The sequence below is a fragment of the Syngnathus leptorhynchus genome, chromosome 10 (genome assembly GCF_054491065.1).
Source record: "Syngnathus leptorhynchus isolate UIUO chromosome 10, UIUO_Slep, whole genome shotgun sequence".
In the NCBI taxonomy this organism is placed as follows: domain Eukaryota; kingdom Metazoa; phylum Chordata; class Actinopteri; order Syngnathiformes; family Syngnathidae; genus Syngnathus; species Syngnathus leptorhynchus.
The window spans coordinates 5,388,960-5,407,644 of NC_141204.1; the positions used below are offsets into that span (position 1 = coordinate 5,388,960).

General features: G+C 43.3%; 1 protein-coding gene across 3 annotated transcripts in view; it reads left to right on the forward strand.

Annotated features, from left to right (window-relative positions):
- Positions 1–18,685, forward strand: part of zmiz1a (zinc finger, MIZ-type containing 1a) — a 111,164-nt gene that overhangs the window by 16,566 nt on the left and 75,913 nt on the right. For 2 of the 3 annotated variants that reach the window (XM_085921599.1, XM_085921602.1), the window contains exon 4: positions 7,825–8,186. The exons of the other annotated variant lie outside the window; for it this stretch is intronic. The gene's annotated coding sequence lies outside the window, so the exon portion shown is untranslated. The remainder of the gene's footprint in view (positions 1–7,824; positions 8,187–18,685) is intronic. 3 annotated transcript variants of the gene reach the window in all.

Genomic DNA, 18,685 nt, shown 5'->3' on the forward strand with positions numbered 1-18,685 from the left:
CAATTTCATTTTATTTTTTCATGTCAGATCTGGGGTTCTGTATACACCACAAGATAATCACTTAGGATAATCTTTTCGAGACATCCAACAAATGGAGATTTACTATTTGTCCGTATGCGTCTCAGACTGAATTCAAGTGATCTTTTGCATGGCCAGCAATGTAAATACGTCTTTTACCCAGTGTTCAAAAGCATGAAGAACGCTAGTGGGGAACTGTTTGTACTGTGTATGTGTGTGCATGTATTCCTCAAACACATTTTTTATATTTATAATATACATACAGGTAAATATATATATATATATATATATATATATATATATATATATATATATATATATATATATATATATATATATATATATATATATATATATGAGTGCATTTTTTGTGCCAGGCTTTAATGTGGAAGCCAGAGCGATGGCTCTCAGCCAACATCTGCTCGCAAAATCACACTGCCACTGAAGCTGTTTGAAGGACAAAAAGCACTTTTGAGAACTCACAAATTGTGTTTGAACATTTGTGTTTAAAGTACAGTGCAACCTCAAAGGAAACAATTTTGTCCAATGGGAAATTTCCCCAAAAAGTGGCCTCGCTCTGCTTAAAACAAATGAAGGACTCTCTCAAATAGACACCTCCCTTTCTCCATAAGGAACAAAGGGTTGTAACTGTAAATATCTCAGTTCGTAGTCACTTTGTTCGCACACAATTCAGTAGTTAACTGCTGTGTCCATTTGAATGCTGTTGCTAACCAAAAGAGCAGCAGCAAATTTTATATATATATATATATATATATATATATATATTAATAATGACGATAAGTGAGTTATTCAAGGCAATGACGAAGTTTCCATTACGAAGCTTAAATGAGGAAAAACAAAAACATCTTTTGCACAAGTTTGAAGCGATCACATCACATTCCAAGCTAAGTTAACATAATACCTGCTCCCTTACTCAAACCTACATTGCCGCAAAATCCTAAGCGCCGTGTCTCGTTTTCATGAACTCACTCCAGGATCAGCAAACACTAAATGGTTTCAGGGTGAGTCACAATATCCAGTACGTAGAGCAGCAAAAGGGCTAGCAGGGGAGCATGAGTCAGTGAGGCATGCATAAAAGCACCATACAACACACGCGGTAACATCCACGACCTTTGACGAGGTTGTGACACAACCATCGAAGATAATTACGTCTGACTTAAAATGAGAAATGCACAGATTTATTGATTCGTTTAATATTTACTACATCTTCATCTGACAGAGAAATGAAAAGAAAAAAACAACAACAATGCGGACACATTACTCAAACGGCAGCAAAGCGAGACAGCGTTTTAATATGCTGCAAATCCTTGCTGGAAAACAGAGCCACGCCAAAGCAGTCTAAGTTAGAGTGCAGCCATCGACTGGTTAAAAGCCGATGCCAATCAATACAAAGTTGTTTTGGGCACCCACGCTATTATATTAATGTCATCCTGAGAAATAGGCTCTCGCTTATAGGTGGCTTGTCTGCAAGCCTGTTTTTCTTTACAGTGAGTCAAGCACTGTCCATGTCGATGGTGCTTTTTATGCTTATTTCAAAACTGCTCATTTTTTTGCACTACGGTGGTGCAACCTTTTTAAAGCAGCAGCAACTGACATGTTTATTGCGTCACTTTTTGTCGAAATCTCAAGGCACACCATCAAGGGGGAGACTTGAATATGTTTTGGAAAAAAAAATATATATGAATATATTTGTTTGGAAAAAATCGATATTTTTAATACGCATATTGTGCATTATTTAGTATATTATTTTTGTTAAAGAGCTTCCACGTATTGGTGTATTAACATTACAAAAATGAGCACTGCTGTTAAATTATGGGCAGCTGTGGCACGAACCTTCCATTGGTTGGTGGTCTCATCCATTTGTTAAGCACCGTGCACCGCAACAAAGCCGACACGCCGTATAACTGCGCTTCTAATGTTCCGCATCCTCCTGAGAGCTGCTCTGTGACAAGTGAGCTTGGTCGTTGTGCAGTCAAGGATGACACAGAGGTTGAAGTGGTCACACATTTACTCAGCTCTCACAGTGTCCCTCTGGCACATGTTCTACCCAAGGTCACATACTGCATTGCGTAATAATGCAAAAAAAAACAGTGGTTGAAAACATGCAAATGCGCTAAAGCGGCAGATGAGGAGGAAGGCGGCTGAAAATAGCCTCATGGCAGCAGCTATTCCCCAACAGCCCCCCAAAGCATCGGCCCACCACACTTCATTTACGCTAAATGAAGAGTCCCACTTGAGATGGGAGTGAATTGTGGACCTCAAATCGCTTTAGCCAGCCATCGCAGCCTTAAAGGAACACTCCTTTTGTGCACGGCTACCAGAAACAACACCCATGTGTGAGGGAGCCAAATCTCCTCGCCCGCCTCCCTCCGGCATCCCCTGCCTTCCTAACATCCAATCCTGTCTCCTTCTGCCACCCCCCCCCACTCCTCCACCTCGCTGCCCTGGCCTGAGGGAGCTGTTAGCTCTCTGGATGCCGGGGCTCTATTGTGAGCACGCATTGATTACCTCTGCGCTCCCCGCAGCCGGTCGGGCCCGTCGGCACGGGGCCCCTGCCTGTCTGCCTTCCCGGTCCACACGCACAGGAAACAAACAAACAAGCACGAACTGAGGGTGTGATCGAGAGCGGCTCTAGAAAAGGCCACTCTGTGTGTTTCACGCTGCTTATCTGTCTCCTCGACTCACTTTGTACTTCTCGCCGCCCGAAACAATCAATGCCGTGCTGGAGCAAACTGGTCCCATTTTAAAATCGTGGTCATCTGGCTTCCCTCTGCGGGGGTTGATCCATTTATTGCCCCCCCCGTATTGGCTTGTCCTCCGTACTTGGTGACATGGCTCCTTTGGCTGGCTCAATAGCTTGCTTTAGTTTCTCACCCAAAAATCTCACTATGACATTGAATGTCGCACATGTTCAACCCACCTGTAAACGTTTTGAATAGACTATTGATTTTGCGGTTGCGTTGCGTTGGCGGTTCGAGGCTTAGGTTGAAATGATTTTTAAATAATACAAGTAGTCAAACAAGCGGAAGGATAATGATGGCAATCTGTTAAACGGGTCTACACTGAAAATATGTGTTGGAGTTGTTTTCATCACGAGTACATTTTTTTCAGTGTTCGAGGTTGTTTGCTTGCCAGCCGTCTCATGTAATTATTTATTTTAGTACAGTGTCAATGTGGTGGATATAAAAAGCCTACACACCCTTGTCCAGATGACATATTTGTGTGATACAGAAAATTAGGTCAATTAAAAATTGAAACATTTTCCCGAGAAGTAAAAATAAACACAATATGAAATAACGTAGTTCCAAAAGTGTGCACACCTGCTTACAACGGGAGATGTGATAGTTCTCAAAATTACCAATAACATACTACAAACTTAATGTTAAATACGATTGGCCACCATTTCAAGTGCCTCTAAATAACCCCAAAAAATATTCAGCTATTCGCTGGTGGTGGCATTTTTGTTCCGACATCTCTTAGCACATGACACAGTCCACAGAGAGCTGCCACTGCAGAAGGAACTCATTGTTCAATAGTATCAGTCACGGGAAGGGATGGAAAATACATTTTCAATGCATTCAAATATACCATACACAACAGAACTATAGCCTTAACCCAAATATCCACCTTCTGTAAATGTAGTCGTTGTAACAAATATAATTCCTCTCTTGGGTTTGCTGGGTTGTTTTAGTCTCAACAGTCACAATTCTACACCAGTGCTGGCCCTGTTTAAAATCCAACATTAAGCGTGTCTGAGTCATTGACCGGAGCTGGAAAACCCATTTAAGCACACCAGTGAAAAATGTGTGTCCATCCTCTCGCTCCGGTGTGAAAGACATGACAGTCAGTCAGTCAGTCTAACTTGTTTATTACTTCTCGGGCTGAGCGTTTTCAGCAGCTTGCTAGTGACAGCAGGGTGGCACCCCAGAACAAGCATCACAGCTCGGTGTGAACACTGAAGCTGATGTCAGCACTTATGAGAGTCTGACTCCCCCCCGATAAAGCATCGTTTCCATCGAGCAGTATTGTTTAATGTTAAGACCTTCGGGTTAGGGTTAATTACAGATTTTCTTTAGATCCTACCCGAGGCTAGGTTGACCTCCTAGTGTGGTCCTTGAGGACCAGTTGTCCTAGCCATATATCCACTTTTGAGGCCCAGCTGTCTGAGGACCAGTTGTCCTACAATCGCCAATAGCAATGCTCTCCTGTGAGCCAGAATTATTCTAATCTGAGGTTCTGGTAGTATACCAATTGTGGCGCCAAAACTCAGAGGTGCCAAGAAGTTGTCAGATTGTTTGGGCACTGAAATAAAGTGACCCGTAGCTCTGGATAAAAACCGGCCTTAAGGTGACCAAGAGAAATAAACGCCCCAGTGTTCTAAACTTGAATGTGTTTTCTTACGGTAATTGGATCTTTTCCCACAACACAATGCAATATGAATTAACCTTGTCATGGCGCATGCCAGACGGAGAGTTCCCTTTGTTCCCCCCTGGATTCATTCACTCTGCCCTTTGAAATACAGCTCGTAAGAAATTATACACAGCGCCAAGTCGAGCCGGAGTCACCCCACCTATAATCCATCCATCTTGTTGGCAGCCATCTGGACACATTATTTTGGAGAGGCCGAGGGGAGCACGCTTTGCCGTGAAAGCGAGGACATGTGACAACAAGGCATTCTTTGAACCGCAAAATGTCAGCGGCGAAGGAGTGGACTGGCTGACAACCCCTAACAGGCCTTAACAACTGGCGACGGTGTCAGACAAAAACTTGATGGATGAGCTAGAACAGATGATATTATGATCGAAATTAAACGTAAATGACAAAAGACAACAATTGATAGGTCTGCTTTTAATCCTCAAGCCTTCGGGGTGTAGTCGTTTTAATGAATTGCTTTCGAGTCATCGGATGCAGATGAGACTGACTGTTTGCCGATGTGTTGCGCGTGTATCACCTTGCCGGTATTATGACAAAACAAAGTCATTGGTCTTCTCGATGAGGTGTTTCTAGATTGTAAAAAAAGAAAAAAAACAATTTGATAGGGAGTTCACTGTCAGAGCATGGTGACATTGACCGCTTACCCAATCTCCATCCCAGTTTGGGGCCCACCTTCTCTGAAATAAAAATGAGTCACTGCTGTATGCCATTGATGTCACCGGTCGCATTTGTCCCCATCAGAGCTGCTCCGACCAGGGGGCCGGGTCGTCCTTGAGACATCGTGATAGAGACGTTCCCCCCCCCCCTCCGCTCACAGCGCACCCCCCAAGCGACGACCCCACCCCACTCACACACACACTGCTTGACGAAGGCACATGCCCAAGCTGCATCAGTCAGGAGGCCCGCAGGCAGGAAGCGACAAGGATAGCAGCCACTTCCTTCCCCTCAGAGATTAGAGTAACCCGCCCGGCCGTTGTTGATGACAGTTTGACCTGCGACCTGGATCTGATCTTTCAATTCGTTTAAAATGTACTTTGTACGTTGTACTTTTACGCACCAAAAAAACATCGATTTGTTGATTGAATCATTGTTAAGATGTTTCTATCATGTGACCAAGCTGTACAGATCTGTTTTTCCATCTTTCATAATGTAAATGCTTCCTGAATATTTGCCGTCGCCCCAATCATTCATACTCAAGTTTACACCTAGTGATATTTTCCGGAATATATGAATCACTAAAGCACTGTGAAAACCCAGAGCTGAGATTCGAACCCAGAACCTTTTGACTGTGAGGCAGATGTGCTGAAACCAATTTAAACCAAATGGCAGAGAATAACCTAGTTTTGCTTGGCTATCATAGTTGTGTTAACCATCCCTTCTTATTTTTTTTAGTGGCTATAATGTGCCACCTTTTTATGTATTCCTGTCTGCACGACACCATGAAGCAATGGTGTGTGCAGGCTCAGCATGCAGAGTGAGACATTTTCTCTATCTGATGCACAGCGGCCCTCCCTCTGGCCACTTCCAGCCTTGCCAGACGCGGAAGAGAGAGAGAAAGAGAGAGAGAGAAAAGGGAGAGAGAGGAACGAGCTGGTGTGCGTGGGTAGCGTGCGTGCGCCGTGCGTGTGCCGCGCGCATCGCGAGGATAGAACATTGTTCCTTGACGTCACCGTTCGGCCCAGCCTGCCGCTGCTCTCAAACACGTCTTTGTTATTCCGAGGCTTCCACCGCGAGACCGGACGCTCGCAAAACACGGAACCGGATTTTTGTGATCTGCCGGAGCCGGCGTGCAAACTAGACAAGACGCTCACACGGAGGCGCAATAAAATTGAAAAATATTCAAACTAATTTAATTCTTGCTCTTTTACTCTGTTGAAATTCACAACTTCAAATTATTCACCTCATCCAAGAAAGCATGTGAACTATTTGACACATTTCCCAAATTCCACAACAATTCCACAAATTCTATAAAAAGAAACAGCAACACAAATGAAGACAAATTCCAAATATAGCTCATCTTTCCACTTATGGCTTGACTTCTCAGGAACTGTTAACCACATTCCTGGAATTCCCAAATTATTGGGGACATTTCACCACATATTCAAGCGATTCCATTTTTTTTCAAAGATCAGCGCAACCCTTAATTCTTGCACAATATTTTTCACATGACAAAAATTCACCCACATAAATTACATACCAGTTGTATATACTATAGACACAGTGCAACAGTAGTTACAGTGTACAAATACTGCATTTAGCCAAATGGATTTCATTTCTCACTAACATCTATTGTAATGGTTACAATAATCTATAAACTCCCATTACTCCGGTTTCCTTCCACATTCAGAAAAACATGCCTGTTAGATTACATGAAGTTCAAAATCATCCATGGGGTGAGTAGAAATGCAAATGATTGTTTGTCTTTTTGTGCCCTGCGCTTGACATGCAACAGAACACATAGCCTGGCTTCATTATTTTTGAAGCACTATGGAAAATGAATGCGTGGATTATAACAGTAACTACGATGACATATGACAGAGAGGCAATTATAATTAGTCCTAATGCATAATTACTTTCATTAGTGTCACGACAAACAATAACAGTATGCCTTTAAACGCCATTCGTTGCTTATTCACTCGAGCAATCATGACTCCTTTGCTCAATGTTGATCCTTTTTTGTTGTTGTTAGTTGCAGTGCGTGATTGCATTTTGCGCATTTTCCATGTAGTCAAACACCCACAATACTAGAAACTAGCTGTCAGAATGATGAAGTGTATTTCTACACCACCGCATTCCACAATAATAATCTAATGACAGTGTCAATCAAAATGGACCATTACCTGTGTTGTCTTTTTTTTTAGATTGGCCTTTGTTAAAGGCGTCATGTCGGATGTGTTTTTCATGACAGTGCAAATCATGTTCTACTATATGCAAAATGTGACGCAATAATGGTCAGACAAGACTACCACTGCAGCGGAAAACTTGGTTTCGCCTGTCAAGTGAAACTGGTTTTACTTGCCAGGTCCTAAGATTTGACTTTTTGGAAAGTGACTTATATTTATGAATAATGCATTCCTGACTCCTTGTCCGCCAATGCATAGCACAAATATTTAAATATTCATTGACATGAGGCAAGTCTAACCACTCGTTTATTATGGTGCCCATTGTTATGACGTAATAAAATGAAAAGTCAGTATGAAATATCTAGTTCTAGTACAATACATGCAGTTATGAACATTAAATATAGTTTAATTTCCACTTCCGATTATGAATTTAGTTCCATTCAAAAGGGTGGATCCTTGAAAATGACAAAACGTGACGCTATTGTGTTGCATTTGTCTCTCCGGGAAGCCCACTCCTACTCCCCGGTAGAGGCTGCCGTCCACCGGCTCGACAAGGCAGGCAGACAGACAGACAGACAGACTCCTCCTCGTGCTGATGTGGGGGTGTGGAAGGGGGAAGTCCGCCTCACATTTTCCTCCTCGCCGCGGTGCCCGGTCCTCTCCTCGGCGGTGGTAACCGAATAGCCCCGTGTAATCTGACACTTCAACTTGCCGTGCTCCACGGTAGTTGATTCAGTCACTCAGTTGCACCGTGGGCTCGGAGGAGCAGCTTGAGAGAGGGAGAGACAACCACGCACACACACACGGAGGCTTTTTATTTCAGCGTCGCGGAGGAACGAGGACTCGCTTCTCGGAACCCCGAAGCTGCAAGTAAGTTTGGCGCCGTGTTCCGGAGCTTGTAGCGCGGCTTGCACGTTCACGCTGGCCGGGTAGTACCTGCTAACAATAGGCTTGACCTCCTCGGAACCTTTAAGCGGCTGAAGTCGCGTCGGAGGCAGGGCAGGCTGGCTTGGCTGCTGGTTCCTCGCCGCTGCTGGCTGGTGCTTCATATGGGAAACGGGAAGCGAGCGAGTCGGCTTGTTATTGTTGGTCTGCCGTGTCACGTTTTGACATCTGCGGAGTGGCCGCTTTGCATGCGCCTTATACGCCGGCTGCCTGGCTCCCACGTCGCGGCACCGCTGAGCGCCTCGCCTGTGTGCATCCAGCCGGCCCCGCCGAGCGACCGGCGGCTGATGACTCTGGGTTGATGCTAGTAAAGCCATAATGTGTGTCACACAAAGCTGATGTTGATACCCCTTCTACTTGTTGTAATGCAATTAACAACGGGGTGGTTGTTGCTGTGCCTTGCACAATAATAATGCAGCATCAGTGTCATTTGTCACCTTGAGGGTGCACCAACGATAGACCTTTCATGGCACCTCTCCAAGGTTAGATCATCGTAACAAGCACCACCACCTTGAACACTTTCATAGATACTATTGGCCAAGTGTGACACTTAAGGGTAGTGTGGATTTTTAATGGGATCTCCAACGAGGCAAAGATAAATGGTGAAATAGGTATACGTTTTGTATTAACAACAGTCTGTGATATTTTATCTGTGGATTTTTAATGGGACCATTGAACACCTTTGTGGATAGCTAGATAATGTAAATTGTTATACACTACTAAGAATAAAATGACATTTTACGTGGTGGTTCTCAACTTTGTGTGGTTGGTGTGGTCCTTGTTTCAATTTTAGAGGGGGGTCTTGCAACATTTAAAAATATATATTTATTTTGTCTGAAGCTTCAGCAACTTGTGGTCATAAAGTTGCGTTCTAATGAAAATAGTTCTTTTAAGTACTAACGGTGAAGCTGTTTCCAATGAAATGCATGTGACAAATATGTCATATTCTAAAAACACATCAATGCCATTCTGATTAAACGATAAAAACCTCAACATTTTGGGATGGTATCGATGGTTTTGGGAGATTTCTAGCATTCTGGTCCACCGACGACTTGAGTTGATCAGCTTTGTCTGGATAAAGTTCAAGCAGTCTAAAAATAAGATGGAAAAAATGCATTTTGTTTGTTGTTATTACAATCCATGCTTTAGTTAACTGAGAAATGAAGGACTATTTGTTCCCTTCATGCAAAGCTACAGCAAGAATCAGTGGATTCTTCCTTGGCCAATGCCCCACCCCTCTGCCAAGTTTTGTCAAAATCCTTTAAGTATTTTTTTTCAAAGCTCTATCATGGTAACAAATAAACAAACGGTGATGAAAACATGATCTCCTTGGCAGCGCTAATAATAATGGAAATGACACAATGCACAGGTGTGAGTGTAATCTCTTTGCACAACAAGTCAGTGCACATGTGGAGAAACACCTGGACGCCTTGACACAGAATTACTGAACTAGCGGCAGAGGCGAGGCGCATTTGTCCAAGCTATTAGAGTCCCCCTGCTTTAAGTCTGTAGGATCCTCCCCATTAAATTCCTCCGTCTGGAAGTGAGGCCAGCCGGGGAAGAGCGCGGGCCCAGAGTGCATGGGGGGGCTCCCCGACAAAAGGGGGGGGCGAGGGGGAGACCGAAGCCCATTTATTCATTCCTCTTTCGAGGACATCTTAACGGGGTCAGAAAGAACCTTGGCGTGCGATTAGAACACGGCGTCCTCGATAAAACACCTTTTCTGGCAGCGTGTCAAAACCAAAGCACAACAAGTGCAACTGTTTTCAGGTTTGACGTTGCAGCAATGTTGCGCTGGATTGCGGGGGTCTAATGTCTGCATCTTGGAGTGAGAGTAAACAGCTTTTTGGAGGGAAAGGAAACGGGGAGCGGGGGGGGGGGGGGTAGGGGTGCACCCTCCGGTGTTAGTAATTGATGATGTAATGAATTCGTTCCAGCAGCAACACTTGTCAGCCGCAGCACGTTAATGAGCACTTTTTTTTGAAGGGAGGGGGTTACTTGATTTGTCTTTTCATTTCCCGCTAAAGTGCCGCTAAGTCACGGAGAGGCTGCACGCTTGCAGGTTACCTGATAAATCACGCGGGAAAGAGGGCAAAGAATTAAAGCCATCTGCAACTGTTTGAAACTTGGAAGTCCGCGTGTTTATGTGTGCGTTTGCTTTCCTTCTGTTGTCCCTCCTGGGGCCTCTCTACAGCCAGCCAGCCAGGCTGTGAGGCAAGACACAAGAGTGCCTGATTCACTGAGCAGGCAAAATGCTTCACGACACTCCCACTAGATCACATTTTGCATGTCTTCTAAGTCTGTTTAAAAACGGTGCCGAGTGCTAATGCGTGTACGACCGCTGAGGGAGCGCCAATTCTTCTCTAAAAAGAAGTTTGTAATGTAGGAAATAATGAAACCTGACTACAGGGGGTCCCGGGTTTATGACGGTCCAGACGTTTACTGTCTTTCATAGACTTTTCAAATATTTGCTGTAATTATGAAATTACAAGGTCACTACTCCTGGTTTCCACAGCGGTGTAAAAATAACGTTGTCGCGTGGCGCAGCAAGGCACGCTCAGTTTTTGCCACACTTGGCTTACGACAGGGATGGGTGACTTAAATGCTGGAGGCGGCCATCATTTTTCCTCGGTGTTACTGGGGAGCCACTTAGGACTACTTGCCACTTTAAAATATGGACATACATGCAAAATATGTCCTCTTCATGTACTTCCATGAAATATTTCTCATTGCATGTGTAAAAGATTTTATGGTTTTATGGGAACCCACATTTTCTTGTAAAGAAAATTTTTTTTATATAGTATAGTTTATATTTAAAATTTTTAAATTATCCAAGGGACCACTCAAGAGGATCTTTCAGCAAATTGTCATGATGAGTTGGAGTATTCACACCTCATGAAAGAGAAAAATAAGCATGCTAATGTTAGCTAGCATAATTTCTAACGTCTTACCTGCTAAAATGAAAACAAAAACGGCAGCAAGACAAACATGGAAACAACAAAATCATGCTGGTCTATGCTGTCTTTTTTGTTTTTAAAGCAGGTTGTTTTAATGGTTCACTAGCTTGATGTTGCTCAGCAGCGGAGTACATGTTGTTGCGTGCGAGTCGGCTAATTGTTTAAGACCTGGCAAAAGCTAATCAATGTTTTGACAGGCTTGACATTTCAGCTAACTGCTCCCGCTGCATTGCTGGGAAATACTCGTCTTCACTTGACACGAGTTCTCGATTTTTGGCGTCAGACTTCTGTCAGATTCCCCCCCCCCCCCCCCCCCTTCTCGATCAAGCCCCTCCCACTCGTGTGCCAGGGAACCTGTCTTGCGGTACTTTTCATCCTTGCTTTTCAGTCTACTGTAAAACACGCGTCGCCTCGGAGCAGTTTCAAGATTTCGTTTGTCGGACTGAGGGCTGAAAGGGACGTTTTCAACAGAAAGGTTAAGCGCAAGCTGAGGTTGTGCCCTCTGTGTCAGACGCATTAGTTTTTCGTAAAGGTTGTTGTAATTCTAGCCCTGCACTTTACAGTCGAGCCACTTTCGAAGTAATTGTGGGATAAAGGATAACGCTGTAAATGAAAACGCTACTTGGTGAAACGAGACAAATGTGGACAGAAGTTACAATTCCGCCCCTTTTAACATGACACGCAACACATTCTGTGTGTGTGTGTAGTCTCAGGGATGAAACAACATTTCTTCTCATGTCTCACATGCTATAACACGAGCGTCCGCCGTATGGAATGTGATCGCACCGCAAGTAATGGGATGAACATCGTCTTTGTCAGCTGTTGGCGCCATTTGGGTGCTCTTCATTTTTATACAAGCTCATAACTTACAGTAAGCTCAAACGCCGCACATTCTCTGCTTAAGTGCTAAATCGTAGATTTTATATTCAGTGACCCTCTATGGCTGTCAGCTTTTTCTTTTTTTATGACTTTTATAGTTCACGTCGGTCACGTCTGCCTTCCTTGTGAGGAGTTCTCCCCATGCTTGGCAAGTTCAGGAGATTTTGAGGTTTTCTCCTAATTTGCCAGCTTCCTCCAAAATATTCATGCTTAGTTCATTGAAGACTCTCAGTTGTGTCAGAGCTTGAAAGACTGCAGTGCTTCTTACATTTGTGACGTTTCTTCTCTTCTACGTGTGTTCCTGATGTCTGATATGTGGAAAACAGGCGAAGCGTCAACTCGCATCCACCTTCTCCCTTCACCCTTGACTTCCCCCAACATTGGGTGGGAGGTGGCTCAGGGGACGCACACACATACACAGTCATCTTAAGTGCTTTTTCTGAGACGGAGTGCCGAGCGAAGTTGCTCGCCCACCCTGTCACCATCTCATGCATGTTTGATTCGATGTTCTTTGAGAAACTAGTGCACGGGACGACACAATGACCACCGCATCCTGTTCCCGTCCGAGGCCCTCAAATCGTAAATGACAAGCCGGGCCTCACCGGGAACAAAGCGGGAGTCGTGGGTACAAAATGTTCCTTCTGTCTTTCCTCCTGGACGCAGTACTTCGCACCATCATAAGCGATTAGGCTCTCGCTTTCGTTCCATCGCCGCCGATGAAATCCTCAACTGCGTTGGAGAGAAGAGATAGTATGTGTCTGAGCGAGTGGCGTGTGTCTGTTTGGGCTCGTAAATCCTGTTTAAGCTAAACAAACTCATTGTTCTCATCCTCCAACTGCGCTTTCCAGCCTCCCTCCTTTCCCGTTGCCCCCCACCCCCCTTCTGCTCTCTTTGTAAGTACAGTCACTAATTAGTCGCCTCTTCACGCTGGGTCAGTAGGTTTACTGTTTCAGCCGGCGGTCGGCTGTGTTTGCCTTGCCCCTTCTGATGCCGCGGCGTGCCCGGAAAAGCTTCTCACACCTCTCATGGCGTCCCCACGTGGGTCCGTTTGCCGGGCAGCCTCCCGGGACTTTGCTGGGACTTGCTTTTTTAACGCTTACCTGGAGCTTGAGTTGGTGCCAAGTGGGACTGCAAACGGTCTAGTCTATAAAGCAAATTACAAGGGTGAGTTCATAGGAGAACGCTTCAAAATTCATTGTGTGGAATAGTGCAGATAGGTTTTGAAAGATGAGCTCCCCTTTGGATTTGGACTATGCAATTTCCTTGGGATTTACTTTTCTGAAAACCTTTCAGCAAAATAGCAGACCAAACGCGCACACTTGCAACGCTTACTCATTTAGCTCTTTTCAACAAATCAAGTTGTCCAAATTTTTTTTTTTTTTGCAAGCTGAACAAGTGGGGGTGTGTTAAGGTTTTTCCCCTGTAGTAAATGCATGCACAAACAAAATGCACAGATTTGGAACTTCTCTAAAGTGACACAACTCATCTAGTTAACTTCTTTATGAAAGAGTTTGCTAGTAGAGCAAGCAGTTTTGTAGGCAAGGTTATAATAACTAACGAAAGCTAACGATATAACAAAAGCTAATATTGATGAAACATTTTCGTTAGCAAAGTAGCTTAAAAATGTTTTAGAAAAACAAAACACGGCACGAGTCAGCCAGTCAGATTCCCGGAAATCCTATTAAGTGCTTGCGAGGCAGACTTAAAAGAAGAAATGTACTATTTTATGCTAGTAAATATATGCACAGAGAACCAACAGACCAATTGTGTCCTTTGTGAGCTTGACACCGCTGAGCCAATCAAATTGTTGACAAAGAGATTTGCAAGAGGAGCCGAGTGGGTGTGCAAAAGCAGGCCAGGGTTGACACATCCAAGAAAGAAAATTTAAGGAACAGAAAAAGCTGCTTTTTATTATGATTTTAAAGAGCTAAACTCTTTTTTTTTTGTCAGTGTCGTTTATCAAGAGAGCATGACGCATTTGTGATCTGATTGGGCTTTCTAAAACACTCCGCTGTCTGTGCGCATGCAGAGCTGCTGGTTCGGTGGCTGAGGTTTGCGTGGGAGCAGCCGAGTGATGGCGAAGATTCTCTGAAGGCGTGTCCAACATCGCCTCCAGGGATGCATACTTAGTTGTTTTATGACAAGGAAAATTAAACAGGATTTACTAATGTAAAAGGACAGCATTTATTCTTTGCCGACGGGGAGTCATGCAATAGCTGCTCCCGCATTGTGGTGAAGCAGAAACATACTCCGTATTGAACACTCGTTGGTTGAGGTGCCTCGGACTAAATGGTACTTTTTTCATTCATGACATACTTTGCACCAATAGTCGTCCATTATCCATATCGTCTGTCAATTCAACAAAAAAGTTGCTAAATTGGATAGTGATCTCACTTCTATTCTTTTGCTAGCCAAAACAGCAACACCAAAGCAAGTGAGATGTTAGGGCTCCAGTAGACTTGCAAGATGTTTATGTTGGCAATATTTATGTGAATAGCAGTATAATCCCATTAACCTACATTTAAAACCTGAGGTTTAATATTTGTTCCTTAAAATTGTATAGATATAATCCCAAGAGTCTACTGTCTTTGTTTCATAGCTTCAGTGTCTTTTTTTTTTTTTTTTTTTTGTCCAATCAGCTTGTATATGTTGCCATGTCACTATTATCCTTTAGAACCAGTTGTAACGTCAACTATATGAGAACAGTTTCTTGGACCCATCATATTTCAAATTAATTCTCATGCCCTGTGAGAGAGCACTGGCCTTTGATGATGTCAACATGTTTCTGTCTCTGATTGGTTGATCAGAGCTAAGGTTGTTTTAGCCAACATAAACTAGCAAAAATCTGTAGACACATTAAATAAATCTCAACTCTCGTGAGTAAGGATTTTATTAAGACGTTGGATAGATTCTGAACTGTTATGTTGCGTTTTTGTAAGGAATTGATGCTTTCCACAATTGACGTGCTAAGTCAATAATAATAATAATAACTAGAATTGGCAATTTCTGGAGAAATTGCGTGTGAAGGCGAAGGCACTTCACACTATTGTGGGACTCGAAATGATGATTAAATGACATAAAATTGGTAAATTGATGATTAAATAAAATAAAAATGTTAAATTAATGATGATGATGAAAATAATTATTAAAGTGATGTGTTAAAATTGAATGAATGAAAAAAAAATATTGGTCAAGCCGGATTCGAACTCGCACGGGAACAGCGCTCGTGCTTCAAATTCCAGTCTCTTCTTACTGAGCTAAACAGCGGCTCAGTGTTGCTGTGGTGGAATGATGATATTAAACGAGAAATAAAAATGGTACATGCCGTTAAAACGGTAAAATGATGTTTTTAACTTAAAATTAAATGAAAAACTAAATGAATGATGAAAATAATTGTTAAAATGTGTTAAAATTGAATGAATGAAGAATTAATGAATAAAAAAATTATGCCCAACCGGGACTCGAACTCGCTCGCGGACGTGGCTCGTGTTCTTAGGATCATTGTCTTCTTACTGAGCTAAACAGCGGCTTAGTGTTGCTGCGGTGGAATGGTGATATTAAACAAGAAATAAAAACGGTAAATGCCGTTAAAACGGTAAAATGATGTTTTTAACTTAAAATTAAATGAATAACTAAATGAATGAATGGAAAATAAATAAATAAAAAATAAAAGAGTTAAATAAACGAGTTAAGGAAAGAAATCATGAAAAAAGTTGTCAGATGTCAAAATTTGAACTCACTCCTGAACGTCGCTCGTGTCTAATGTGCCATTAAGAATGAATGGGGGATTTTAAGGCACAAATTTGCTAATTATGCAAAAACGGTAAATGTTATGAACAAATAAAATACTAGCAGTCATGCCGTGAATTTTTGGAACGTGTGAAAGTTGGAATGGAGTGAATCGGTTAAAGCATGTGGGAGTAGTTAGGTGTCAAAAAAGTGGGAGGAATAAATTGTTTAATAATAATAAGAAGAAAAATAAAGTAGAATAACAATAGTGTGAAGGCCTTCGCCTTCACACTAATAATAATAATCTATACATGATGTAAATAAAGTTCCCCTCCTATTAGATGCCTCCAGACATTTGTAGTTGACTAAATATAGCACTCTACCCGCTTTTAAGTGACGCTGAGCAAATAGCACTGACTTTAAATATTTGTTAGCGGTTGTAGTTCAGAGTGGCGTGCATCTTAACTAGATCATGCTGAGAACTCTTTGAAATATATAACTAGTGACAGAAAACTCCATTAGTGCGTGCCATGTGTTTGTATTTGCCCGCTCTGTGCCCTCCCCTCCGTTTTGACACTGGCGCGAGAGCCAAAGCGCTTTCTCAGGGTTCTAAGGACCGACATCCCTTTCATTCTCCCGTCTGGGCAGCTCAGATAAAGGAGGCATGTTTTAAACTGCAGTGTGGAGACAGCAACTAGGAAAAAAGGAAAAGGATAGTGAGACAACGACATAAGTAAAGCAGCAACAGATTTTGATTTCAAAGTCCACTCTATTACACTCGACGACATTTCCAATATACGATTCAATCGTTAGGCGTGTATCCCGCCATTTTCTGGTAAATCCCCTCCTACGGAAACATGTCCTCCCGATGAACCAAAGCCACGACGGAAGTCGTCGTTTATCACATCCGTAATGAGAACCGGCTAATCACGTGTGGTCCGTAGAGAGAGCGCCGATGCACCGCCAGCGATCGGCCTCCCAAACAATGTTCATTATTGTCCGCGTCGGCTCACTAATTACCCGGCAAAACATTATCGACAAAAGGCTCCCTGTGTTTTATGATTTGAAAGGGTATTGGGTGACCGTGCACAAATGTATGCGGTAGGAAAAGGAATCAATGCAGCTTTGAATGCTTTAGCCGAACCACTTTTGAGGTTACCGATGGCACGAAAAGACACACTCAATTACTCCCCTTTTTGCTGGTGTTGATTTACTCGTATGAATTTATGGCCTAGAAGCATTTTTCATAGCACACGTATTGACTGTGTCGCTAAAATTTGCAACACTGAAGGCAATTTTGAAAAATATCATTTGCAAGCACTTAACTCATCCAGACAATATGCTTCTATTAAAAACAAAATGCATCTTCAATCTAGAGAAAAAGAAATCCTGGAAAATAACCAAATGTCTGATTATTTGCCCTGGCATCCAATGGGCCCAACCATAATTCAGGGGTGGCAGTGCCCCCATGCAACCCCCCCGAGCTCTGCTAGTTCTCTGCCATTAATCCAGATGAAATAAATTAGCTGCATCTCATACATTCATCACATTTCATCCATATTGCTTTTTCACGGCCACAACTTTCGCTTATTTGCCCCGGAGGCAATCTAAATGTCATGTGTTGACACTATTGAAAGACACGTGTAGACATCACACGTTTCCCTCAATCTGACTTGTGTACTTTGAGGGGTTAATAGGGAAGGGGGGGTGTAGAGTGGATGTGGGGTCGGTGACCACAGCATGACCTGGAACATCTCTTGGCAATGTTCTGTAAGTAGGTGTAGCTGAGTAAGGCTTGAACAGATTCCTCTCGGTGTCTATATGTCTGCCACAGACACCTCTGAAATATGCATTTGGGCTGCAGACGGTGTGCCCCCGCCTCACCCCCCCCATCCATCCATCCTCTCCTCACTGCTATGTCTGCATAACCATGTCTCCCTAGATGACACATCACTGTGAATGAAGGTATTACAAAAGCATCTCATTGGCTGATGTATGACGCCTGAAGAATTTCCAGAAGTCCCGGACTCTATCACACTTTTGCCTTATAACAAAGCGAGACCTTGTGCCTGCATGGCACTTTTTTCACCCCCCCTATGTGTGCTGTTGACACAAAACAGCAGCACAGGGAAGACCGACTTTGATTGTCATTGTGAAAGGGGAATACCACCTATGTTGTGATTCGGCACAATTGCTGAATCGGCGCTTTAAGAGAAGACATTTAACCACTCTTGCTTTTTATACAACCAATCAGACAATTATACTCCCTCAGAATGTGGAAAATTGCCTTGTCAATTTCATCTCTCCACTCTGTGCTTTTGTGTGACTGTTTTGCAGGATCTGTGAGTTGCGCTGTCTACAAACGCTAGCTTTCGCAGCTAGTATCAAAATTCCCATCTCGTACCAAAATTGTGTCAGAGGCGGGGCCGGCATAGGTGTGAAGTTTAACACTTAACGCTCACTTCTCTTGCCTTGTTGCGTTGAAAGCAATTGTCACAGCCCGACAAGTGTTACTCACCTCGCACCAGATACCGTCATCACAGATCTAATGATCCGCTGGCAGGCTTCAAAATTCAAGTCTTTTGCGGCTGCTTTGCCAGTGTTAAAAGCGGCTAGTGTGTGAAGCGAAGGTGGGGGGAGGCAGGGTAAGGTCCTGCCCTGATTTTCTCTGGAATTTCTTTGTTTTTAGTGGGAGGGGGGGAACTGAAGCCAGTTTTAGCCCGAGGGTTCTGCGCTCCGCTCACATCCCTCCACCGTCAGCTCTGATGGTTTTTCGGGGGGCGCCTCTGTTTTCAGTGGCGGCGGAACAGCCAAGGTGTTTTTTTTTTCTCTCACCTTTCTAAAAGACCGGCAGAGAGA